At 41.4% G+C, this 26,701-nt stretch overlaps 1 protein-coding gene and 1 pseudogene across 1 annotated transcript in view; one reads left to right on the forward strand and one right to left on the reverse strand.

The window, feature by feature from the left end:
* Positions 1-26,701, forward strand: part of ANK2 (ankyrin 2) — a 686,172-nt gene that overhangs the window by 82,320 nt on the left and 577,151 nt on the right. The window lies entirely within an intron of this gene.
* LOC119618225 (eukaryotic translation initiation factor 2 subunit 3, X-linked pseudogene) lies at positions 19,627-21,298 on the reverse strand (annotated as a pseudogene).

Here is a 26,701-nt window from a genome sequence, read left to right on the forward strand (position 1 = left end):
GTTTAAAAAAATACATCGATAATTTTATATTTGAGAAATAATCACCATGTTTTAGGTTTTTTTTTTTTTTTTTTTTTTTTTTTTGAGATGGAATTTTGCTCTTGTCTCCCAGGCTGGAGTGCAATGGCACGAACTTGGCTCACTGCAACGTCTGCTGCCTGGGTTCAAGCGATTCTCCTGCCTCTGCCTCCTGAGTAGCTGGGATTACAGGCACCTACCACCATGCCCAGCTATTTTTTTTTGACATGGAGTTTCCACTCTTGTCGCCCAGGCTGGAGTGCAGTGGCACCATCTCTGCTCACTGCAACCTCCGCCTCCCAGGTTGAACCGATTCTCCTGCCTCAGCCTCCCGAGTAGCTGGGATTACAGGTGCCCAGCACCACGCCCGGCTAATTTTTTGTATTTTTAGTACAGACCGGGTTTTGCCATGTTGGGCAGGCTGGTCTCGAACTCCTGACCTCAGGTGATCCACCCACCTCGGCCTCCCAGAGTGCTGGGATTACAGGCGTGAGCCACTGCACCTGGCCGATTTAGGTTTAAATCTTTCTAATTTATATATACTTAGGAAATTGAAATAAAATCTTTTATTTAACTTTATATATTAAATTATATAAGTGGGTATATATAGTTTATTTATTCCACTTAGTTTTTTTTGAGAAAGAGTCTTGCTCTGCCGCCCAGGCTAGAGTGCAGTGGGTGATCTCGGCTCACTGCAACCTCTGCTTCCTGGTTTCAAGCGATTTTCCTGCCTTGGCCTTCCAAGTAGCTGGGATTACAGGTGCACGTGACCACGCCTGGCTAATTTTTGTATTTTTGGTAGAGATAGGGTTTTGCCATGTTGACCAGGCTGGTCTTGAACTCCTGACCTCAAGTGATCCCCCTGCCTTGGCCTCCCAAAGTGCTGGGATTACAGGCATGAGCCACTGCACCTGGCCAATCCAAGTGTTTTTATGCTGGGTTTGAAGTAGCTGAGATTACGGACACCTACCACCAAGCCTGGCCAATTTTTGTATTTTTAGTAGAGACAGGGTTTCACCAAATTGGCCAGGCTGGTCTTGAACCTCTAACCTCAAGAGATCCCCCTGCCTCGGCCTCCCAAAATGCTGGGATTACAGGCGTGAACCACTACACCTGGCCCTGAAATGTGACTTCTGATTAACTGTCACTTGAACAAACATCTGTGGAGGATACAATGAAATCCATATGTAGGGTTGGGGAGACAGGGATAGACAGAACACACAGTTCTTCTCCTTAAAGAGTTTGTCATCTCTCGCTGCTCTGAAGCAGGTAGGTTGATATCTGTGCCTTGCTTGTCCCTTGTAATAACGGTGTCAATTCGAACCCATTTTTGACAAGGGACACCAGCCTGCAATAGGATTGTTACCTAGATTATTCGTGTTTGTGTTTAGGGGAATGTGGAATGTGGGAGTGGCTGTTAGATAACCACCCAGGACACCACTGGCTGCAACTACTTTGTTCGTTGAATTTTTTTGTCTGGGGGAAATCAAATGTGTGATAACTTCTGACTTCTCAACATCATGATTTATAGGCAGTACTAGTACTTTCCACTGATTTCTGACGTGCTGTGCTAGCTTAAACTACCTATTCTTCACATCACATTGGACATCTAGGAAATCTAATTTGTACCAAAGTGGTCATGAATTGAAGTCTGTCCTTGTGCGAGTTTATTATTAGGTTGGTGCAAAAGCAACTTTTAAATATATCATCATTCAGTTTGAGTGATCCTGCAACCCGTATTTGTTAGTGCTGTTTTCTGGAGTGCCGAGCCACTGTTTGGGTGAAGTCCTGGTATAATTTTTAATGTACATCTTATATATGTGGGATAAGTAATTTTTTGGATAGTTCTACTTTTAAAAAAAACCACTTTATTCTTATTGACAAAGAAGTACATAGATTTCTCATTTTCTTCTTGTTTACCTACACAATGATCTCAATTATACAAATGTATGAGAGGACTCCTCGAATATTATCACTGGATTTGGCACTTTCCTCAAAGTTCTGGAATGTGGAGTACTCTAAATGTTTTATGGAAGCATTCACACACATTTTAATTTCAGGCCTTTTCAATTGTCTTCTTGCCTTCACCTGAAGATATCCTAAAGTAGGAGGAAAATAAAACCTTTATGATAGAGCCTGACATTCTGGTTTCCAAATACAAGGGGTTTCTTGCAGGGCATCATTCTTTCTTCTTTCCCAGGAACTCTGCCAGAAGACGTCATTGTGCTCAGAGCCCCCTCCACTGCACTGTCAATAGAAGCTGGTGAGCTGGGTGCAGTGGCTCACGCCTGTAATCCCAGCACTTTGGGAGGCCATGGTGGGCAGATCACCTGAGGTCTGGAGTTCACGACCAGCCTGAGAAACATGGTGAAACCCTGTCTGTACTAAAAATACAAACATTAGCCAAGCTGGTAGTGCACGCTTCTAGTCCCAGTTACTTGGGGGACTGAGTTGCAGTGAGCCGAGATTACACGACTGCACTGTAGCCTGGGTGACAGATTGAGACTCTGTCTTAAAAAAAAGAAAAAAAAGAAGTCAGTGAAAACTCTGCAGCACTGGGAAAGCCCATTATCCTCAGCAAGGCTGACAGGAAATGAATTTGCTTGTGCATCTCCAGTCAAGGGCAATGCCATTAAGGTCTGCAAAACTACAGTATCCCAGTCTAAAGATTTTTAAATTCTATTGCTGGCACACCAGTAAGACGCTTTCGTTTCAATTAGACCAAGGGCTGGAAACCTAAGTAACAAAGACACAGTGATTATGGTAGAAAATAATTACAATTATGAAAGAAACAAGTGAATTCTAAAAGGAATCTGTATGTTGAGTTAACTATAGAATATAGTTATAGTATAATATTATACTATATACTATACTCTGTATAGTATAATATTAATTTAATGTATAATATGATTCATATATAGAACAATAGCATATAATTATTGGATCAGTCTGTTCTCACACTGCTATAAAGATATTACCTGAGACTGAGTAATTTATAAAGGAAAGAGGTTTAATTGACTCACAGTTCCAAATGGCTGGGGAGGCCTCAGGAAACTTACAATCATGGTGGAAGAGGAGAGAGAGCAAGTGTGTGAAGGAGGAACTGTTAGACATGCATAAAACCATCCGATGTCGTGAGAACTCACTCACTATCGTGAGAACAGCATGAGGGACACTGCCCCCATGATCCAACCATCTCCCACCAGGTCTCCCTTGACATGTGGGGGTTATCGGGATTACAATTCAAGATGAGATTTGGGTGAGGACACAAAGTGTAACCATATTAATTATAGAACTGTTTGTTATACTTTAATGACCATACATTGAACCCGTTTTTAATTTTCGATAGTATTTTCTTTTTTAAAAAAATACTGGTTTTTTTTTTTTTTTTTTTGAGACGGAGTCTTGCTCTGTATCCCGGGCTGGACTGCAGTGGCCGGATCTCAGCTCACTGCAAGCTCCGCCTCCCGGGTTTACGCCATTCTCCTGCCTTAGCCTCCCGAGTAGCTGGGACTACAGGCGCCCGCTACGTCGCCCGGCTAGTTTTTTGTATTTTTAGTAGAGATGGGGTTTCACCGTGTTAGCCAGGATGGTCTCGATCTCCTGACCTCGTGATCCACCCGTCTCGGCCTCCCAAAGTGCTGGGATTACAGGCTTGAGCCACCGCGCCCGGCCAAAATACTGTTATTTTTTGAGACAAGGTCTTACTCTCCTCACTCAGGCTGGAGTGCAGTGGTGTGATCACAGCTCACTGCAACCTCCACCTCCTGGGCTCAAGTGATGATTGTGCCTCAGCCTATGAAGTAGCTGGGACTGCAGGTGCACATCACCACGCCTGGATAATTTTTTGTAGGGAAGGGGTTTCACCATGTTGCCCAGGCTGGTCTCAAATTCTCAAACTCCTAGGCTTAGGGGAACTCTGCCTGCCACCATGCCCAGCTAGTTTTTGCATTTTTAGTAGAGACGGGGTTTCACCATGTTGGCCAGGCTGGTTGTGAACTCCTGACCTCAGGTGATCTGCCCACCTTAGCCTCCCAAAGTGCTGGAATTACAGGCATGAGCCACCATACCCAGCTGAAAAGTAAACTTTCCTTATTGAATTTCTGACTTCCATTTCCACTGTCAATGGTAACTAATCGTGTTTTATATATTCTCTCAGAAAGAAAAAAAAAAAAACCAAATTGCCTAAAAAACAGAAATAAGCTCATATTCTTCATTATTTTAATATTAATTTAAAAACTGTTTAAACAATTATTGATACTATGAAAGAGATTGTCAATCAATTGTAAAGCATGGCCTTATTTGCACCCTGATTTTTAAAAATCATAAAAAACACACAGACTCCATTTTTTTTCCAGGTGCTTATTACATAAGTATGTTCACTTTATAAAAATTCATCAAGCCGTCTACTTATAAATATTGCAACATAAAGTTTACTTATAACTATTTATGACACAAGCAACAAATTTTAACAGTGACTATTTTTGATAATTTTTTTTTTTTTTTTGAGACGGAGTCTCGCTCTGTCGCCCAGGCTGGAGTGCAGTGGCACAATCTCGGCTCACTGCAAGCTCCGCCTCCCGGGTTCACGCCATTCTCCTGCCTCAGCCTCCCGAGTAGCTGGGACTACAGGCGCCCGCCACTGCGCCCGGCTAATTTTTTCTATTTTTAGTAGAGACGGGGTTTCACCATGGTCTCGATCTCCTGACCTTGTGATCCGCCCGCCTCGGCCTCCCAAAGTGCTGGGATTACAGGCATGAGCCACCGCGCCCGGCCTATTTTTGATAATATTAAGAAATTGTTAATTTTTAAAGTGTGATAACAGTATTTGGGTTATGTTTTTTGTTTTTGTTTTTGTTTTTGTTTTTTGAGACGGTCTCACTCTGTTGCCCAGGATGGAGTGCAGTGGTGCAATCTCGGCTCACTGCAACCTCTACCTCCGGGGTTCAAGTGGTTCTCCTGCCTCAGCCTCCCGAGTAGCTGGGATAACAGGTGCGTGCCACTATGCCCGGCTAGTTTTTGTATTTTTCGTAGAGACGGGATTTCACCATATTGGCCAGGCTAGTCTCGAACTCCTGACCTCGTGATCCACCAATCTCGGCCTCCCAAAGTGCTGGGATTACAGGGTTAAGTTTTTAAAAGTCTTTATATTTTAAGGTATGTATATATTGAAATGCTTATGGATAAAATCTAGGATTTTCTTCAAAATAATCTCATGTGTTTCTGGAAAGGGGATGGGAATAGAAGTGAAACCCTGGCCATGATTTGCTAATTGTGAAGGCAAAATGATTTGAGTCATTATACTATTCTCTCCAACTTTGTTTATATCTCATTATACTATTCTCTCTACTTTTGTTTCTATTTACCATTTTCCATAAGAAATTGAAACATATTTCCATAAAATATTTTCCAACCATACAAACAGCTATACAAACAATAGTAATGGAATCAAATAGTGCTTGCCTATGTGCCAGGCACTCTTTAGGTCCTTTACATATATTAACTTATTTGGTCCTTAGTATACCCCTGTGAGATATACATTCTTCACCATGCTACAGGTGAAGAAACCAGATTAAAGGCTGGGCTCAGTGGCTCACGCCTGTAATTCCAGCACTTTGGGAGGCCGAGGTGGGCGGATCACCTGAGGTCAGGAGTTCGAGACCAGTCTGGCCAACATGATGAAACCCTGTCTCTACCAAAAACACAAAAATTAGCTGGGCGTGGTGGCTTGCACCTGTAATCCCAGCTGGTTGGGAGGCTGAGGCAGGGGAATCTCTTGAATCTGGGAGGAGGAGGTTGCAGTGAGCTGAGATTGCACCACTGCTCTCCAGCCTGGGTGACAAGAGTGAGACTCCATCTCAAAAAAACCAAAACAAAACAAAACCCATAATAAATGGCATTTCCTTTCTTTTCTTTTTTCTTTTCGAGATGGAATCTCACTCTGTTGCCCAGGCTGGAGTGCCGTGGCTCGATCTCACCTCACCACAACCTCCTCCTCTCAGGTTCAAGCGATGCTCTTGCTTCAGCCTCCTGAGTAGCTGGGACTACAGGTGTGCGCCACTATGCCTGACTAATTTTTGTATTTTTAGTAGAGACGGGGTTTCACTATGTTGGCCAGGCTGGTCTTGAGCTCCTGACCTCATGATTCCCCCTGCCTTGTCCCTCCCAAAGTGCTGGGATTACAGGCGTGAGCCACCTCACCTGGACTTTTCTAGGGTCACAGAGTTTGTGGAACCACATGCATTCATGTGAACACATGTGTATTCACCTCTTAGCTTAAGACATAAAACCTATTTGACATAATGGAACACTACTTATATGTTGGGTTGGAACATGAGATTGGTGTTTTTGTATGTCATAAATGCATAAACATTGGCAGTGTCATGTGGTTTAACCCAATATCTCTTTCCAAGTGTATCCTCCATTAACTCTGCAGGTAGCAACTCTCATCATTCCCATGCATTTCTTTGAACTTGTACTTCATATGAATGTATACCTAACAATAAATATAATAGTTTCTCATGTTTTTAAATTTCTTGATAGCATACTATTGGCATTTTGGTGTTTTGCTTTTTGCCTTCAACTTACGTTATGAAATCTATTTATGTTGATATATTTTTATTTTATTTATTTATTTATTTATTGAGATAGAGTCTCGCTCTGTCGCCCTGGCTGGAGTGCAGTGGTGCGATCTCGGCTCACTGCAAGCTCCGCCTCCAGTGTTCACGCCATTCTCCTGCCTCAGCCTCCGGAGTAGCTGGGACTACAGGCGCCTGCCACTATGCCCAGCTAATTTTTTGTATTTGTGGTAGAGACGGGGTTTCACCGTGGTAGCCAGGATGGTCTCGATCTCCTGACCTCGTGATCCTCCCGCCTCGGCTTCCCAAAGTGCTGGGATTACAGGCAGGAGCCACCGGGCCTGACTTATGTTGATATATTTTTAAAACGTACTGTGGTATATACTCATACTCTGGCATACTATACAATAGTGAAAATACATGAACTAAAGCTAAACTACCTGCTTAGTATCCATTCATGTTATGAGTAAACTAATTTATGTAACCAGCTACCTACTGATGGACACTTTGGTTGTTTCCAGTCTTGTGATAAGCAGTGCTTCTACAAATACATATGGCATACTTAAATGAGTATGTTGAAAGCATAAACTCCTATAAACGATGGCAGTTAATATGTTTTTTTTTTTTTTTTTGAGACCAGGTCTCACTTGCAGTACAGTGGTGTGATCATGGCTAATAACAGCCTCGATCTCCCAGGCTTAACCAATCCTCCCACCTCAGCGTTCCAAGACACTGGGACTACAGACACGTGCCACAACTCCTGACTAATTTTTTTTTTTTTTTTTGAGAAGGAGTCTCACTCTGTCCCCCAGGCTGCAGTGCAGTGGCGCGACCTCGGCTCACTGCAAGCTCTGCCTCCCAGGTTCACGCCATTCTCCTGCCTCAGCCTCCCGAGTAGCTGGAACTACAGGCGCCCGCCACCATGCCTGGCTAATTTTTTGTATTTTTAGTAGAGACAGGGTTTCACCGTGTTAGCCAGGATGGTCTTGATCTCCTGACCTCGTGATCTGCCTGCCTCAGCCTCCCAAAGTGCTGGGATTACAGGCGTGAGCCACTGCGCCCGGCCTTTTTTTTTTTTTTTCCCATCAAACCTGTCAGCAGGAAGTAGAAGGATGGATTTTGTAAACCAAAACGCTTTGGTCAACATTGTAAAAACTTTCTAGGGTATCTCAAAATAGGCTGGGCGCGGTGGCTCATGCCTGCAATCCCAGCAATTTAGGAGACTGAGGTGGCCGGATCACTTGAGGCCAGCAGTTCGAGACTAGCCTGGCCAACAGGCAAAACCCCATCACTACAAAATAAATATAAAAATTCACCAGGCATGGTGGCACATGCCTGTAATCCCAGCTACTCGGGAGGCTGAGGCATGAGAATCGCTGGAACCCAGGAGGCAGAGGCTGCAGTGAGCCAAGATCAGGCCGCTGCACTCCAGCCTGGACAACAAAGCAAGAGACTGTCTCAAAAAAAGAAAAAATAAAAGCAACTCCAGGCTGGCATAGTGGCTCACACCCAATCCCAGCACTTTGTGGGGCTGAGGCAAGAGGATTGCTGGAGCTCAGAAGTTCAAGGTGACTGTGAGCTATGATCGCACCCACTACACTCCAGCCTGGGCAACAGAGCAAGATCCTGTCTCTTTAAAAAAACAAAAAGGTCAGGCGCGGGGGCTCACGCTTGTAATCCCAGCACTTTGGGAGGCCGAGGTGGGTGGATCACGGGGTCAGGAGTTCGAGACTAGCCTGACCAACATGGTAAAACGCCATCTCTACTAAAAATACAGAAATTAGCTGAGCGTGATGGCCGGCGCCTGTAATCCCAGCTACTCGGGAGGCTGAGGCAGGAGAATCACTTGAACCCAGGAGGCAGAGGTTGCAGTGAGCCGAGATCACACCACTGCACCCCAGCCTGGGCAACAGAGCAAGACTCCATCTCAAAAAAAAAAAAAAAAAAAAAAGGAAAATAAATAAATAAACAAAAAGAAGAAGAAAAAAAAAGCCGCTATTGCCAAGAGCTTCACCCATTCATTGAGGGTCATTGGAGGGGTTGTTAATAATCCAAACTGAGGCAGACATATTAAGGATCAAGGGGAGGTAGCAAAAGAAGCACCAAGAGTAAGCAGTGAAAAAGGTTAAATATTCCCACCAACAACCCAGATGTACAAACTCTTCCATCATTTGCATTCACAGCTCACAAGCTCACAGAACCTTCCAAATGGATTTTCTCTAGAGCAAGCAGCTGTTTCACCAAAGCTACATTAAAGTGACTTGCTATAATATATTATAACTTTAAAGACTCCCTCTGTTCCCATACTTCTGGTATTTTCCTCTTGTTTTGTTTTATTGGCCACAGCATCAAACTGAGTAAACATTTTCCAGCTCAACCACAAAGTACTGTTGGCTTTGTCTATCCACACTTATAATTGCTCTTAAGAGGAAATATATTTTTCTGTGAGACCAAATGAGAATCTTCATGAGAATTAGTGTGCACCATTTGGAAAATTTTCAGAAAGGATAAAATAAAATCCAATCAAATCTGTTCATAAAGCAAAATAAGATGATTAGCTCTGCATTTTTATCCATTAAATTAAAAGTGTAGAGCCAGAAATGGTGGCTCATGCCTATAATCCCAGCACTTGAAGAGGCTAAGGTGGGCAGATTGCTTGAGCCCAAGAGTTTAAGACCAGCCTGGGCCGGGCGCAGTGGCTCACGCCTGTAATCCCAGCACTTTGGGAGGCCGAGGGAAACCTACTAAAAATACAAAAAATTAGACGGGCATAGTGGCAGGCGCCTGTAATCCCAGGCCGAGGCAGGAGAATGGTGTGAACCCAGGAGGCGGAGTTTACAGTAAGCCGAGATCGGGCCACTGCATTCTAGCCTGGGTGACAGTGAGACTCTGTCTCAAAAAAAAAAAAAAAAGTAAAACAAAAAAACAAAATTCATCCTTGACTGTGTGTAAAAACATATGGAAATATGAGGTGTGGGTGTAGATCTCCATCGTTCTGTGTGTGAAAAAAAGAAAATATTTAGAAAGCATCAGCTTGTTTTATCAACTAACCACCAGAATTTTTTTTTTTTTTTCTGAGATGGAGTCTTGCTTTGTCGCCCGGACTGGAGTGCAGTGGTGTGATCTCGGCTCCCTGCAATCTCCGCCTCCCAGTTTAAGTGATTCTTCCTACCTCAGCCTCCCGAGTAGCTGGGATTACAGGCGTGCACCACCACGGCCAGCTAATTTTTGTATTTTTAGTAGAGATGGGGTTTCACCGTGTTGGCCAGGATGGTCTCAATCTCCTGACCCCCTGCCCACCTCAGCCTCCTAAAGTGTTGGGATTACAGATGTGAGCCAACGTGCCCAGCCACCACCAGGATAGTAAATGCCTTTTGGTCATCTGTGACAAATAAGAATAAAATCACACTTTTTTTTTTTTGAGATGGAGTCTCACTCTGTGGCGCAGGTTGAAGTGCAGTGTTGCGATCTCGGCTCAGTGCAGCCTCTACTTCCCAGGTTCAAATGATTCTCATGTCTCAGCCTCCCCAATAGCTGGGATGACAGACACGCACCTTCAGGTCTGGCTAATTTTTGTATCTTTAGTAGAGATGGGGATTCGCCATGTTGGCCAGGCTGGTCTCCAACTCCTGGCATCAAGTGATCCGCCCACTTTGGCCTCCCAAAGTGCTGGGATTATAGGTGTGAGTCATCATGCCTGGCCAAAATCAAACATTTTTCCTCCTGCTATTCGAGTCACATATATATCTTGCAAATTAATTTATTTCTTTTTTTTTTTTTTTTTTTTTGAGACGGAGTCTCGCTCTGTCACCCAGGCTGGAGTGCAGTGGCCGGATCTCAGCTCACTGCAAGCTCTGCCTCCCGGGTTTACGCCATTCTCCTGCCTCAGCCTCCCGAGTAGCTGGGACTACAGGCGCCTGCCACCTCACCCGGCTAGTTTTTTTTGTATTTTTTAGTAGAGATGGGGTTTCACCGGGTTAGCCAGGATGGTCTCGATCTCCTGACCTCGTGATCCGCCCATCTCGGCCTCCCAAAGTGCTGGGATTACAGGCTTGAGCCACCGCACCCAGCCATGCAAATTAATTTATTTCTATTTAATCTGATAGGTACTGTTTTGGTTTTAAGTTTTGTTAAATATGCAATGGCAAAATTAAAGTAAGATTAGATTAAAAATCGCTTGTCAGCCTTTTGGCTAAGATCAAGGATAGATTAGATAAAAAAGACAAAAATATATAGTTGACCTTCGAAGTTCTTCACATGCGAAGACCTCGAACTGTTTCAAAATTACCTTCTGCTACTCCCCTCGATAAATCCTCTATTCAGGGTAGATTTGTGTATTACTTGTTCTTAAAATATGTTACATCAGGCTTTTTTGTTTGCCAGGAAGAGATTCACTCAGATAATTTTAAGATAAAGGGGTTTATTATAAATACCCAGGACCCAGGCTTTGTTGTCTGGTGTCTTCTTGAGGGGTTGCTCTCTTCCTTTCTCCCTCTCACCAATCCTCTCTGCATTCTCTACTATAAATTCTGGAGGGAGATAGTCTGGACTAATTTCCATTGCCCCAGGAGGAGAAGTCCTTTGAGTAAGTCCACTCCATGGGTCAAGTCCCAGGCTGTGGAGAAGCTGCCCTTGAGTCAGGCCCACTCTGTTCCAATCAGTGGCCACTTCTGTGTAAAGAATGAGTAGCACCACTGTCATGGGTAGGCAGTTCAGTTGGAAGGGGGTACTTTCTGTGTGACCCTGGGATTGTCATATCCAGACCACATCTGAAGCATCTCACCTCCCTGCATTTGCTGGCACCTATCCTTTTTGTCCATAGAGTGTTCTCCATGAATTTGCACATATTGTGAACTTAGCTGAAATCTTAATAGGTTAGGCAAAGCCTGTCTCAAATGCCGCAGTCTCCTAACATCCTCCATGTGTGATAATTATATGATCATTAATGATTAGTGAGTCATTACAGAGGACACATATTATGTGCTACCCATTTTTTTTTTAATTATTAAGATTATATACTTCATCATCTCAAATACAGCATAAATTCTCTGAGGGCAGGAACCATATTTTGTGTATTTTTATTTCCCTCAAAATGTTTAGGGCATGGATTCTATGTAACAGATTATGGTTTGGTGCCTTTCACCAACTTAAAAAAAAAATCACATTTGCTTCTAAGGAAAAAGTAATGTATACTTATTTGCAAGAAAACAATACTCTCATAAAGAAGTTGTGCATGGAGGGTGCCCTTACACAATTATTATACTGTGGTAAAATGGAAAGTTCAGAAAGGACTCAAAAGAGATTTGAGGGAAAAATCCCCAAGTCTTAGATGAGCTGAAGCCTGAGGTTCTCAGCTTACTAGAAAATCCTTAAGTGTTAGAAGACTGGAGATAAAGGTAGCTGGGACAAAGGCATCCTGAATAGGAAGGTCAAAATGAAGGTTTAGCTAAAGTGGTACCTGATGACTAGCTTGTTAGAAATTCTTAGAGCAAGAGCGCAGAGGACACCGTCTAAATCAGCAGATCACATGGCTACCGGGGCAAAGTTATGATTTGAGACCAAGGAGGTAGAAAAAGGCCTTGGAAAAAAAAGACTTTTTTAACAGGCTGTAGGAGCACAAAAATAAGCATACTTATATTTCTTAACTTAGAGTTGAGTTTATTATGGAGAGGAGAAGAAACAAGTACTAATAAGGACAACAGTGATCACTGATGGCTTTAAATCAGTGATTTAAAGATGGCCAGTGATTTCCCTCAGGGATATGTAGTGTATATCCTCAAGTTCCTGTATTTTCTAGTAAATCTGTGCCCTTGACCTCTGTGTTAGGGACCACAGCAGTTGGGATGGGAGAAGGTATGCTGCTAGAGAAGAAGGAAGAAGAAAGGATGGGAGAGAACATGAACCAAAAGGTGGAAGACTTGAAGGCAAAACCTCTCTCTCTCTGCATCGGAGAAATGTGAAACTAAAGCAAAATGAAATATCACCTTATATCTGTTAGGATGGCTACTATTAAAATAAAAACAAAACCAAAAAAATACACACCAGAAAATAACCAGTGTTGGTGAGAATGTGGAGAAATTGGAATCCTTGTTGGTGGGATTATAAAAGGGAGCAACCACTGCTTTTTTGGAAGCAGCATTAGAGAGTTATCCAAGATGGTGATAGCAAAGGATTCACTGAGGAGCTCCCCAGATACCAAAGGATTAGATTTATTTTCTCTTCTATATGGTAGAGATAACTTACTATAGTGGACCACATATTTTGTCATTGTGGGAAAAAGATAATAAATAAGAGAAGACTGATTTAGACATTTTTGGAAATAAGAAAGGTGATAAAATATTAAATTAACTTCTATTTATAAGAAGGAATTAGTGGATTCTTTGTTTATTAAAAAGACCACTAGTCAATAAAAATAATCTGTGTTTGATAATGTGCTACATTGTCTTCATGAGATATCAGGGTTCCAACCAATTGATCTTGAAGTCTACCTCGTTGATTTCTGAGCCTGATGACCAGATTTCTAGCAGAGTGAGGGGACTCATAGAAGGTCTTTCTTCCTAGTCAGGGGCCCCGTTAACTATTCTTTTCCTTTTTTTTTTTTTGGGATGGCGTTTTGCTCTGTCGCCCAGGCTGGAGTGCTGTGGCATGATCGTGGCTCACTGCAACCTCTGCCCCCTGGGTTCAAGCAATTCTCTGGCCTCAACCTCCCAAGTAGCTGGGATTACATGTGCATGCCACCACGCCAGCTAATTTTTGTATTTTCAGTGGAGACAGGGTTTTACCATGTTGCCTGGGCTGGTCTCGAACTCTTGGACTAAGCGATTCACCCACCTCGGCCTCCCAAAGTGCTGGGATTACAGGCATGAGCCATCACACCCTGCCCAACTGTTCCTTCCTTAAGGGGCTTCAAAGGTGGGAAGAAATAAAAAGTAGCTATTCTTCTGGGAAATGTTACATGAGGACTAATTCAGGAAAGTATAATGTCCCTGTATCATTCAATCTTACAGAGTATTTGAGCAGTCTTTCTAGCTCCCAATTTTAAAGAGGGTTTTGATAAATTTGAGCATGTCTAAGAAAGATAGTGCACAAGGTTATGGGAAGAATTGTGAAAATATCTGCATCTCTTTATTTGAAGAAAAATTCTATTGACAAGAGGAGTTAAGTTTATTTCATGTGGCTTCAGAAGGCAGAAGTTGGATTACTGGGTGGAGGCTGCAGGAAGTAGATATCTCCTTAAAATAAGCACTTTCTAACATTTGAGAGAGGAATTGGACACCTTGTGAAGCAGGGAGGACCCTGTGCTTGGAGTCTTTAAGCAGAAACTGGTGAGCTACCTGTCAGGGATATCATAAAGGGGATTCCCACACTGGAGAGGACTGCCCAGATGACCTCAAAGTTTTCTTGAGTCTGAAGGAGCAAGGTAAAGCTGTAGATTTTTGAGCAGCATATATAGGGGTACATATTTGTAAAAAGGTTTCACCTTTTTCTAGGAGCCTCTTAGGAACCAAGATCACAAATGTTGGATAATCATGGTGGAGGTAAAGAAAGCCTCTTACTTCTAAAGCATCCTATACTTTGTTAGATAAGAGAAGTAAAAATATTAACATCTACTTAGGTAGAATTCCCAAATACTTAAATTTTTTTATTTTTATTTTTATTGTTTTTAGACAGAGTGTTGCTCTGTTGCCCAGGCTGGAGTGCAGTGGCGCGAACTCGGCTCACTGCAAGCTCCGCCTCCCGGGTTCACACCATTCTCCTGCCTCAGCCTCCCGAGTAGCTGGGACTACAGGCGCGCACCACCACGCCCAGTCAATTTTTTGTATTTTTAGTAGAGACAGGGTTTCACTGTGTTAGCCAGGATGGTGTCGATCTCCTGACCTCGTGATCCGCCCGCCTTGGCCTCCCAAAGTGCTGGGATTACAGGGGTGAGCCACCACACCCGGCAAATTCCCAAATACTTTAATCTTTATGAGTAACAGACATAAAGAGAATATATGTATACTGGTTCTTTAAAAGACAAGTTCCTAATAACATTACAGATAGACTGCATGTTAGTGGACGCTGGTAACTACTTTTACATAACATAAACCACATTTTATTTTGTTCTTCAACACATCCCTTTTTTTTTTTTGAGACGGAGTTTTGCTCTTGTTGCCCAGGCTGGAATGCAATGGCGCCATCTCGGCTCACCGCCACCTCCGCCTCCTGGGTTCAAGCGATTTTCCTGCCTCAGCCTCCTGAGTAGCTGGGATTACAGGCATGTGCCGCCACACCTGGGTAATTTTGTATTTTTAGTAGAGACGGAGTTTCTCCATGTTGGTCAGGCTGGTCTCGAACTCCTGACCTCAGGCGATCCGCCCGTCTCAGCCTCCCAAAGTGCTGGGATTACAGGCGTGAACCACCGCGCCTGCGACAACACATCCTTATATTTAGTTCCTTGTTTAGTAGGCAATGATGTAAATTTTGCATCAGGCAAGATATCAGAATTGAACCTAGTGACAACTAAACATTTGAAGGATTTGAAAGCATTCTTATGGTACAAGTAGTATTGCCATGGAATTTGAATCCTTTTAGTATTAAAAAGGATCCACAGTCTACAAAGATCAGCATTGTTGATAACTATAAAATGGTTACTAGGGAAGGATGGTTGCCATTTTAGGTGCTTGGTGTTTACTGTGGTTCTCATAAAAGTAAATGCTTTATGCTAACTATAGCAGAAAAATATTTCGTCGGATACAAGGTTTATAAGAAACTAATTTCATCTGATACAAGGTATATAAGAAACATAGAGATGCTACACATTCTATAATTTCCCATCTTCCCTGCTTAGTTGAGTTACTACTATTTCACAAATATGGAAACACATAGACCCCAAAGAAAGGAGAGGGATAAAGTTTTGCCCTATTATAAAGGAAGATGTGAATTTTATTTGCATGGTATGCTCTTTCTTTTATTGTTGTTTTATTATAAAGCTGAAACATGCTTATTATAGCATCTTTTGGAAATGAGTGCATTATTTTTAAACCTCCCATCTGCCACCTCAAAACTACATTTCTTTTTTCTTTTTTGGATAATATAAACTTACAATTCCTTTTGATCCAAAATTTTAAAATAAAACCAGAAGAATGTGGTTTACTTCAAGGAGAACTTCAATTTATACTGTTAAAAACTTATAGATATTAAAAATGCAAGAGAAACTTCAAATTAAATTTTTATATCTAGTGATGCCATTTGTTAAATCATTTTGTCAAAGAAATTAAAACAAGTTGTAAATAGGTAAAATTAAGGTTTTTAAAAGCTCTGACTTGACCATTATTAGATTGTTACATGCACCTATGCATGTAACAGAATTGCACACATACCCCATAAATTTGTACAAATAAAAAAAAAGGCAAATCTAAACATGCTTCTTTAAGAAATTAAGGTTTTAATGTTAAATTATTTATATGAAAGACCAGAATAATATTTATATTTTTCAAAGAATTTAATGATATTAAGGCATATTAGTTATCAAATAATAATTTAGAAAAGTTGTAATAAGACAAGTAGGTTTTACCATTGTTATTTACTCTGAAAACCCTTGTTAATAATTTTATCTCCTTATGTCATTACATACTAACAATTAGGTATGAATTATTTTATATTTTGGTTTATCATATTACTGAATAACCAAATGATAGAAACTTAAAGACTGAAATGTACTAAGAGATGATTTTGTTATATACTACCTTTCATAAATGAGAAAACTAAAGCTCAGATAGAAATAAAATTTTATTGTCTTTTTTTTTTTTGAGACAGGATCTTACTCTGTCACCCATGCTGGAAGGCAGTGGTGCAGTCTGGACTCACTGCAACCTTTGCTTCCAAGGTTCAAATGATTCTCCCACCTCAGCCTCCTGAGTAGCTGGGACCACAGGTGTATGCCGCCACGCCCGGCTATTATTATTATTATTTTTTGTGTTTTTTTTGGTAGAGATGGGGTTTCACCATGTTGCCCAGACTGATCTGGAACTCCTGAACTCAAGTGATCTGCCTGCCTCGGCCTCCCAAAGCGCTGGGATTGCAGGCGTGAGTCACTGCACCCAGCCAATAATTTTCTCCATTGAGTAACAAGCAGCTCCTCAGCACTCCATAATCACATTTTATTTGGTTTATAGAGTAACTAATTGTTGACTTTACTCCCATCCAGTGTGTTAGAAGACATTTTACAATGCAAACACAGAACTCTCAAGTGCTTTTGTGACAAGATGTGAATTTCAATTTAAGATAAGCTATAAAAGATTATGAAAATCCTTTGGAAAGTTTTCATGCAGTTACTAGTTTATTTGCACAGATTTCTAACTTGAATGTCTTACAAAATTCATTGATGTGTATTAAGATTTTATTTGTAAGGATTTGATGTCCTTAAAGTAGTATTTTGATAGACAAGTTTTCTTGTTTGGAAGAAGAATCAGATCATTTGTTGGGAGATAGCTGATTAAGTGATTAATAGAAGCAGAGTATGTAGTTATCTTATGTGTTTATTGCTTTGTCTATTCCTAGCTAATAAAATAAAATAATCCCATGACAAATACTTCCGGAAAAGCAATTTAGATATGATTAAGTCAACAAGGTCTATATGTAAGCCTAAATTTATACTTAGTGATTTTCAGGCATCAGGTTTAATTTCTTTCGTCTATATGAGTTGGTTGCTCTGTTTTCTTTTTTGAGCCAAGGGAGGTGCTGAATGCAGAGATGAAGAAGCACTTATTCTGCCATTCCCCCTTCTCTCCCTCCTCCCCAAACTATTTTAACAGGGAATCAGTATCAAGTGCTTTCATCAAAGGGTAAACTTGCTGCCAGGAGTCTCATTTGCCTGCCAACATAAAAGTTTGGCTATAGATTTTTGATTTTAGGGTAACACAGCTCTTTCCAGGAGGAGGCAGTGACAGAAATGGACTCTAGGCAACTGCGAGCATAATAGAATAGAATGAGCCTGGACTGTAGAGTCAGAAAATAACTAGATTTGGCTCCTAGTCCAAAGATGATAACATGTTTGTTATGAAAATCAAATGAGGTAATGAATGTCAAGCAACAATAGCAGTATCTGGTACATGCTGCATAATTTTTAATTCTCTCTCTTTCCCCTACAATCTAATTGGACTTCTTTTGGATTCTTTTGGAGACTAAACTTTGCAATAATAGACGTAGGGACAGAGAGCAACTCCAGAAGCCATCTTATCTGTGGATGTTATTTTCCAATAAATGTAGAAGAGAGATTGAGATGACCACTCTCCAATGTGACCCATCCCTAACCCCCACTCTAACTTCAGTGTAAATCTAATTAAACTAGATTCCTCGGAGATTCATGTTTGGATATATTACTCAGAGACTTGACATGATGATAACCAGCCCTCATTCCAGGGAAAGGTAACCCAAGAGTGGCCCCATGTGCTCACGGAGTCTCAGTGCTCAGGTAAAGTGTATAACTATTTCTCTCAGTGAAAGATGAACAAGACCTACAGACTCTAAAGTTAGATAAATGTCAAGATCGAGGTACAGGATGAGAAAGGAGAACTAGATTAATTTTTTTTTTTTAAATTTTTCCGAGACGGAGTCTTGCTCTGTCACCCAGGCTAGAGTGCAGTGATGTGATCTCGGCTCACTGCAACCTCTGCCCCCCGGGTTCAGGTGATTCTCCTGCCTCAGCTTCCTGAGTAGCTGGGATTACAGGCGCCTGCCACCATGCCCGGCTAATTTTTTTTTTTTTTTTTTTTTTTTTTTTTTTTTTTTTGAGACAGGTTCTTCCTCTGTTGCCCAGGCTGGAGTGCAGTGGTGTGATCATGGCTCACTGCATCCTCGACCTCCCCAGCTCAGGCGATCCTCCCAGTTCAGACTCTGGGAGTAGCTAGGACTACAGGTGTACACTACCATGCCCAGCTAATTTTTGTATTTTTTGTAGAGTTGGAATTTCACCATGTTGGCCAGGCTAGTCTCCAACTCCTGGGATCAAGTGGTCCACCTTCCTCAGCCTCCCAAAGTTCTGGAACTGCAAGCATGAGCCACAACATCTGGCTGAGATGAATCTTTAAAAAATTTGTGATAAAATATACATATCATGGCCAGGTGTGGTGGCTCACACCTGTAACCCTAGCACTTTGGGAGGCTGAGGTGGGCAGATCACCTGAGGTTGGGAGTTCAAGACCAGCCTGACCAACATGAAGAAACCCCATCTCTACTAAAAATACAAAATTAGCCTGGCGTGGTGGTGCATGGCTGTAATCCCAGCTACTTGGGAGGCTGAGGCAGGAGAATTGCTTGAACCCAAGAGGTGGAGGTTGCAGTGAGCTGAGATTGTGTCATTGCACCCCAGCTTGGGCAACAAGAGCGAAATTCTGCCTTTAAAAAAAAAAAGTGTACATATGTATATATATACACACACACATGCATATAATATATATTATATATAGACATGCATATTATATATCATATATAGAAATATACACATACATGTTGTAAAACTTGCCTTTTTAACTATTAAAATTTTTTTCAATTTAAATAGAGATGGGTTCTCACCATGTTGTTCAGGCTGGTCTCAAACTTCTGGCCTCAAGCAATCCTGTCACTTTGGCCTCCCAAAGTGCTAAGGCTACAGGCATGAGCCACCACACCTGGCCACCTTTTTTTTTTTCTCTTCTTTTCTTTTTGTAAAATAAAACTTTATTTCAAATAGGTCCAGTGGTATGTGTGATACAACAAAGGCCTGTTGTAACAAGCAATTTCATTTCAAAACTGCACAGAAGTACAAATCTGAAAGTGTTTAACAATGATCAATGTCTGCTAAAATGTATATTAAATTGATCAACATACCATTTTTGACATAATTCTATATCCTACTCTTTAAGTATAAGGAGTTAAATTTTCATCACAAAACATGAGGATCACCTGACAGTTTCTACAAAGGTAATGAGCTGTGAAAGGTATTCCCTCATTTTGCTTTGAAAATACACCCCCAGGTTACTAAGAGAAATTCTGACTTCGCCCAGCTGTGTTATTTAACTGTAATTCTGCACTTGTCATCTACTGTTGGCTTCACGGCTACTCCTCTTCCTATCTGATCTCAACAAATTAAATGCTAATGTTTCTCAACTCTTTGGCTAAGGGCAATTTTTTCTCCTACTTTTGTGCACACAGAATTAGTGAGAACTATTTTACCCAAATCATCTTTGACTGCACTCTCTTCTTCCTGTAGACAGAGATCCTGTGTTTACTATAAGAACTTCATTCATGGACAGCTTTTGTACTTTTTCTGCTTTTTTGCCTTCTTCTATACATACACCTAGAAGCTGTCTAAAAAGTAAATAGGACATTTCCGGTCCTGTGATGATCTTAGGTACAGTTCCAACTGTACCAAGCACCTGTCCTGCCATTCTGCCAACACTGGGTACATTTTTGTTCCAACTCCAGTAAGACTCCCTGGAGCAGTGTGCTGAGGATCATTGTATTCTGCAAAAAGTGTTACAAGTTTGGAAATGATTGTTTTACACAAGTTTTCCTTCACTATTTTTGGGAACAATACCAGGTCTGACTCCTGTCTCCTGGACCACCTTTAATACGCCTTTTAAAATACTGCCACCAGTTGTACTCCCGGGTGATATCATCAATATCACAGCCAGGTTTGTTAACATGAAAGGACCTAATAACAATAAGTTGGGGTTCTGAAGTAAAGTCTCTTGGAGGTACTGGCATTTTCTTTTCTTTTTTTTAAGATGGATTTTCGCTTTTGTTGCCCAGGCTGGAGTGCAATGGCATGATCTCAGTTCACCTCAACCTCCACCTCCCGGGTTCAAGTGATTCTTCTGCCTCAGCCTCCTGAGTAGCTGGGATTACAGGCATGTGCCACCATGCCTGACTAATTTTTTTTTTTTGTAGTTTTAGTATAGATGGGGGTTCTCCATGTTGGTCAGGCTGGTCTCGAACTCCTGACCTCAGGTGATCCGCCCGCCTCGGCCTCCCCAAGTGTTGGGATTACAGGTGTAAGCCATTGTGCCTGGCTGGAATTTTCTTTACTGTGTACTCACAGACAACTTCAGGATTGTATTTCAGCTGAGCAGAAATGAAAATAATAGGAGGCTCTTCTGCTACTCTACTTTATATTAATACAATTGAAGGATCTGTTCATACTGTTCTTTAGCCTGACTTTCTTTTACCAAATTAATTTTATTTTATAGAATGAAAGTATGTTTCAGCTTCATAGTATCTATGGCAGCCAGGTAGTCAGAAAAGTCTGAGGTTGAGGACAAGATTCATTGCCAGCTATCAACAGAAGGGTCACATCCATCACTGCTGTACTGTTCAACAAAGTAGCCATCAAAATATCATGGCCAGGATGGTCAACCAAGGAAACATGTCTGACTAGAGCAAAGTTTCCTTTAGTCCCTGGAATGTCTGTAGGAAGCTCATCAAGGTGTACTGCTTCCACAGCATCTGTAATATTCTGGCCGAGGAAACTTAAGTCATCATGTTTATAAATCTTGGCATTTAGCTTAACAAAACTTGATAGTAATATTTCTTTACAGTTCATTTTTGAACCTGACAGTGTGAATGACAGAAATAGTTTTTACAATTATTGATTTTCTATGAGCAACATGATCAATTTTGTGACTCGTCTGCTTGATAACTTTGTGTAAAAGTAGAGTCCATTCGGTCACATCCTCATGCATAGCATGGTATCTTTAGCCCCACTGGTGTACCACAAGGGTGTGGTAGTGCCAGGACTGGCCATCTGACTTACTCAGGTTGGTACCATTGTCTTGGCTTGTCCATGGTAGGTCTGATGGTGCCTAGTGCCCCTGGCATGGATCTCGTTTTAACCATTTTAAAGTGTATAGTTCAGTGGCATTAAGTAGATTCACAGTGTTGTGCAACCATTACCACTATCTGTCTTCAGATCTTTTTTCATCTTGCGAAACTGAAATTCTATACCCATTAAAAAATAACTCCCTATCCCCCAGACCCTGGCAACCACCATTTGCTTTCTGTCTCTACAAGTTTGACTACTCTAGGTACCTCATATAAATGGAGCCATACCTTATTTGCCCTTTTGTGACTGGCTTATTTTGCTTAGTATTATGTCTTCAAGATTCATCCACAAGGTAGCAGATGTTAGAATTTCCTTCCTTTGTAAAGCTGGATAACATTCCATTGTATGTATACACCACATTTTATTTTATTTATTTGCCCATTGAAGGATACTTGTGTTGCTTCAATGGGCAAATGGCTATTGTGAATAATGCTGCTATGAACATGGGTACACATATACCTGTTCGAGTGCCTGCTTCCAGTTCTTTCTGGCATGTGCCCATAAATGGAATGGCTGGATTATATCATAATTTCATTTTTAATTTTTGAGGAACCTCCATACTGTTTTCCAGGGTAGTGGCACCATTTTATATTTCTACCAGAAGTTTACAAGAGTTCCAACTTTACATCTTCTCCAACACTTTTTCCTTTATTTTAAAATTTTTATTCATTTATTTTTATTATTTTATTTTATTTTATTTTTTTGAGATGAAGTCTCGCTGTCATCCAGGCTGGAGTGCGCGATCTTGGCTCACTGCAACCTCCGCTTCCCATGTTCAAGCAATTCTCCTGCCTCAGCCACTCTAGTAGCTGGGATTACAGGTGCACGCCACCATTTCTGGCTAACTTTTGTATTTTTAGTAGAGATGGGGTTTTACCTTTTTGGCCAGGCTGGTCTTGTAACTCTTGGTCTCAGGTGATCTGCCCGCCTCAGCCTCCCAAAGTGCTGGAATTACAGGAGTGAGACACCGTGCCCTGCCTACATTTTGTTTTTTTAAATAATAAGTAATATGTGTAAAATAGTAGACTAATCCTTAATAACGTGAATTCTGATGTACAATACATAACCTGTCTCAGTTCCTAGCCTAGGATTCACTCACATAGAAGGTTCTTGTTGAAAGAATGAACAAGAATCCACACACCACATGTACAATTAACTACCTATAGAAAAGAAGCTAGGAAGCAGTATAACACAACTTATTCATCCATCCATTCATTGGGTCAATGAAATGGAGTATATGCCATGTACAATGTTAATTATTAGGAGTTCAAATTTCAGCAAAATTTGGAGTTAAGACAAATGTGGTTCCTTCTCTCCAAGAGCTCATATCCTGGCCTCTCTCGAGGGAGGAAGGCTGAATCAGCAGGATATGATAGGTCAATTAAAATATCCTTTCTTTCTTTTTTTTTTTTTTTTTTTGAGATGGAGTCTCGCTGTGTCACCCAGGCTGGAGTGCAGTGGCGTGATCTCAGCTCACTGCAACCTCCACCTCCCGGATTCAAGCAATTCTCCTGCTTCAGCCTCCCGAGTAGCTGGGATTACAGGCATGTGCCACCATGCCCTGCTATTTTTTTTTTTTTTTTTTTTCATATTTTTAGTAGAGACGGGGTTTCACCATATTGGCCAGGCTGGTCTCGATCTCCTGATCTTGTGATCCGCCCACCTTGACCTACCAAAGTGCTGGGATTGCAGGCGTGAGCTATGGCGCCTGGCCTAAAGTATCCTTTAAAAACACCTAACCCTTCCACTCTTCAGACTACATTTTTTCAACCTACATTATGATTAGCAATGTTACTGTATTCTAGTTTTGCCGACATGCATTTTCCTTTACAAATTAGTATATGTACGTAGTATATATACTAGTGTAGTGAGATATAGTACAGATCTAGCGTGTGTGTGTGTGTATGATATATTTATATCTCACAGGAATTTACTTCATATGATTCAGGCCCTCTAGAGTTCTGGGAGTGAAATAAGTCCTCATAGCTGTAAGGTATTCATTGCATGTAATGAATTAACTTCTCTCTGCATCTAGAATGGTACCAATTATTTGCTATTGTTGGGAGAATTGATAAATAGTCACTCAATTTTTTGTGCTCTGTGTTCAAATGAAGAACCCCTTTTGAGAAAGTCAGCCTCAGTGCTCCCCTCCCCTCCCCTCTCCTCCCGTCCTCCCCTTTCTTTTTTTGAGATGGAGTTTCGCTCTTCTTCCCCAGGCTGGAGTGCAATGGCGCAATCTCGGCTCACTGCAACCTCTGCATCCTGAGTTCAAGCCATTCTCCTGCCTCAGCCTCCCGAGTAGCTGGGATTACAGGCGCCCGCCAACACAGCCAGCTAGTTTTTTTGTTTTTTGTTTTTTGAGATGGAGTCTCGTTCTGTCGCCCAGCCTGGAGAGCAGTGGCGCGATCTCTTGGCTCACTGCAAGCTCCGCCTCCCGGGTTGACGTCATTCTCCTTCCTCAGCCTCCCGAGTAGCTGGGACTACAAGGCCCGGTTAATGTTTTGTATTTTTAGTAGAGAAGAGGTTTCACCATGTTAGCCAGGGTGGTCTCGATCTCCTGACCTCGTGATCCGCCTGCCTCGGCCTCCCAAAGTGCTGGGATTACAGGCGTGAGCCACTGCGCCCTGCCTTGTATTTTTAGTAGAGACGGGGTTTCACCATGTTGGCCAGGCTGGTCTCGAACTCCTGACCTCAGGAAATCCACCCACCCCCGGCATCCCAAAGTGCTGGGATCACATACAGGAGCCACCGCGCCCAGCCGGCTTTTCTTTTTCAAATGAAGTAATAAAATTGAGCTTCTGAACCTGCAAAGCTGAGAAACTATTCATCGCACTATGGTTATGACAGAATTATGTAGGACACCAAGATAGTTAACTCTGTAGTGACACTACTGCTTCTGCCTTCTGTGTGAATTCAGAATGAGGAGGGCATACATTGGCAACTGAATCATAGTCTGATTTCCTTCCTGTAGAGGCAGGGAGAATGTGCTTATTTTTTGTGTGTGGGATTCATGTGTCTTCAATGCAAATTATTTCTCAGTAGTCAACAAAATGCTGTAAAAATCATGCTATCATTTTGTTCATTATAGTGAAGCCATGCACTGAACTGCCTTTCTGAAGATAAATGTATACATAGTACCTTGCTCCTGAGGATCTGCATTACTCTTTCTACTTACTTAACAACTATTTATTGAGATCCTACCACGTCCTTATTACTGTGCTTGGTCCTGATAATACAAAGGTGAACTGATCCTGTGGTCTAGTGGTGGTGGGAGACAAGTGAACAGGCAATTATAATTGCTAAGTGTTAATAAATGACAGAGAAGGCACAGGATGCTGTGGTTACAGAAAAAGAGACCCCTAACTTAGGCTAAGGGGATTAGGGCAAGGCTTCCTGGAGCAGCTGATAACTAAGTTAAAACCTGTGAATTGAATGGGAGTCAGCTAAGTAAAGAAAAAGAAAAGTCTTTCTTGGAAAAAACAGTACATAGAGAGTTCTAGCATGGGTAAGCTTGCAAACTTAGGAAAATAAAAAAAGATGAGTGTGGTTTGAGAAAAGATTGTGAGGGTGAGAGATGAAGCAGAGAGATAGCAGGAGCGCTCTCAACTAGGATGTTATAAACGTTCTTCAGGACTCTATTTTGAGAGCAATGAAGATCCATTAAAGTGCTTGAAGAAAGATGTATCATAATGAAATTTATGTTCTGGAACGATAACTCTAGCTGCAGTACAGAGTACAATTAAGGGGAGGGTGAGGTGAAGGTCTGGGAGACCATTCTTGATTTTTTTTTTTGGCAATAATTCAGTAATTAGAAAAATTTATAAATTTGTGTGATATTTTCCAGGATCTGGTGACTTTTGTTGTTACAGGATGTGGGGGAAAAGGGTCACTTCCTGGTTTCCAGCTTGGGCCACTAGGTGAGATGGAGAAACACGATGAGTGGCAGGTTTCTTGAGGAAGATGACAAGTTCAATTTTAGGTGGTTTAGATTTGAGGCGTTTGTGTGACAACCGAGGAAGCTTTCAGGGTGAAAAGTTTAGAGGGAGATTGGAGGAAGCTGTTGTTCATATTTGAATTGCTGCTCTTCTTGCCAATCCTCTTTTAGGATGCCACTGTGGAATTAAGAATTTATGAATTAGAGATATTTCCTGTGGAATTGGATCCAAAAAGTACAAAAGGAAGGAGCATGCAGCTTGCTGCTTCTTGGGAGCATAATGGGCAGAGGGTGCACTGTTTTATCATTTCCACCAGCAGCATACTGCTTGCTCCTTCCCGTTGATTTCAATATATATATTTATATTTTATATATTCAAATTTACGTATTCACAGATAAAGCCCTTGATGTATCTGTTGATGTGCTTATCTCTGGGATTAGGTGGAGAAGAAGAGAATTATTACTTTATATAACCTTATATTGCTATGCTTTTTTTGCACAAAGCAACTTACTTTTATGAAAAAAATTAAAATTATTAAGTAAACAATTGAGTAACGATTTTGTGCAAATTGAGTTGAAAAAAATAATTGAAATGACAGGCAATGTAGACTTTTTTTGAAGAGCAATGTAGACAACATAGGAGTTAAAAACAAAAACTAAAACGATATGCCTCCAGCTATATGGGGCAATCTTCCTGCCCATGATTCCTCCTCAGATGGTATGTTAGGAATTGTGTGCAAATGATTTTTGTCATCCAGTTGATACTTCTTATTTATTATCTTGTATTTTATTTGGTAACCCTATATGTCTAGCAAGCATCCAACATTACATCTGTTATCAAGACTGATGTTGAACTGATACTCACAGGTAGGCTGCAGTGGTTATTTGTAGCCTGTCTGTTCTGATTGGTCTGATTACTGGCTATTGTTATAATTGCTGCTTTAGTGATTTATATTCTCTGACACCACTGATTTAGGAAGCCTGTCTTGACATCTGCCTCTTCTTTGATCTCCTTTCAAGTTTCTCCAATATTCCCTGGAGAATATCTATCATAGTAGTAGATATGTAGTAGTAGTTATCTATATAGCATCCATAGTAGCCTGAATAATGGTCCTCAAAGGTATCAGGTCCTAATTCCAGGAACCCTTAAATGTCACCTTACTTGGAAAAGGGTCTTCGCAAATGTGATTAAGGATTTTGATATGGCAAGATTATACTGGATTATCCAGGTGGGCCCTAAAAGCCTACTTTATAAGCAATAGGCAAGTGTCTTTATAGGAGGCAGGCAGAAGGGCAGTTTGACACAAGCACAGAAGAGAAGGCTAGGGG

Source organism: Chlorocebus sabaeus, chromosome 7 (assembly GCF_047675955.1).
Source record: "Chlorocebus sabaeus isolate Y175 chromosome 7, mChlSab1.0.hap1, whole genome shotgun sequence".
NCBI lineage: Eukaryota > Metazoa > Chordata > Mammalia > Primates > Cercopithecidae > Chlorocebus > Chlorocebus sabaeus.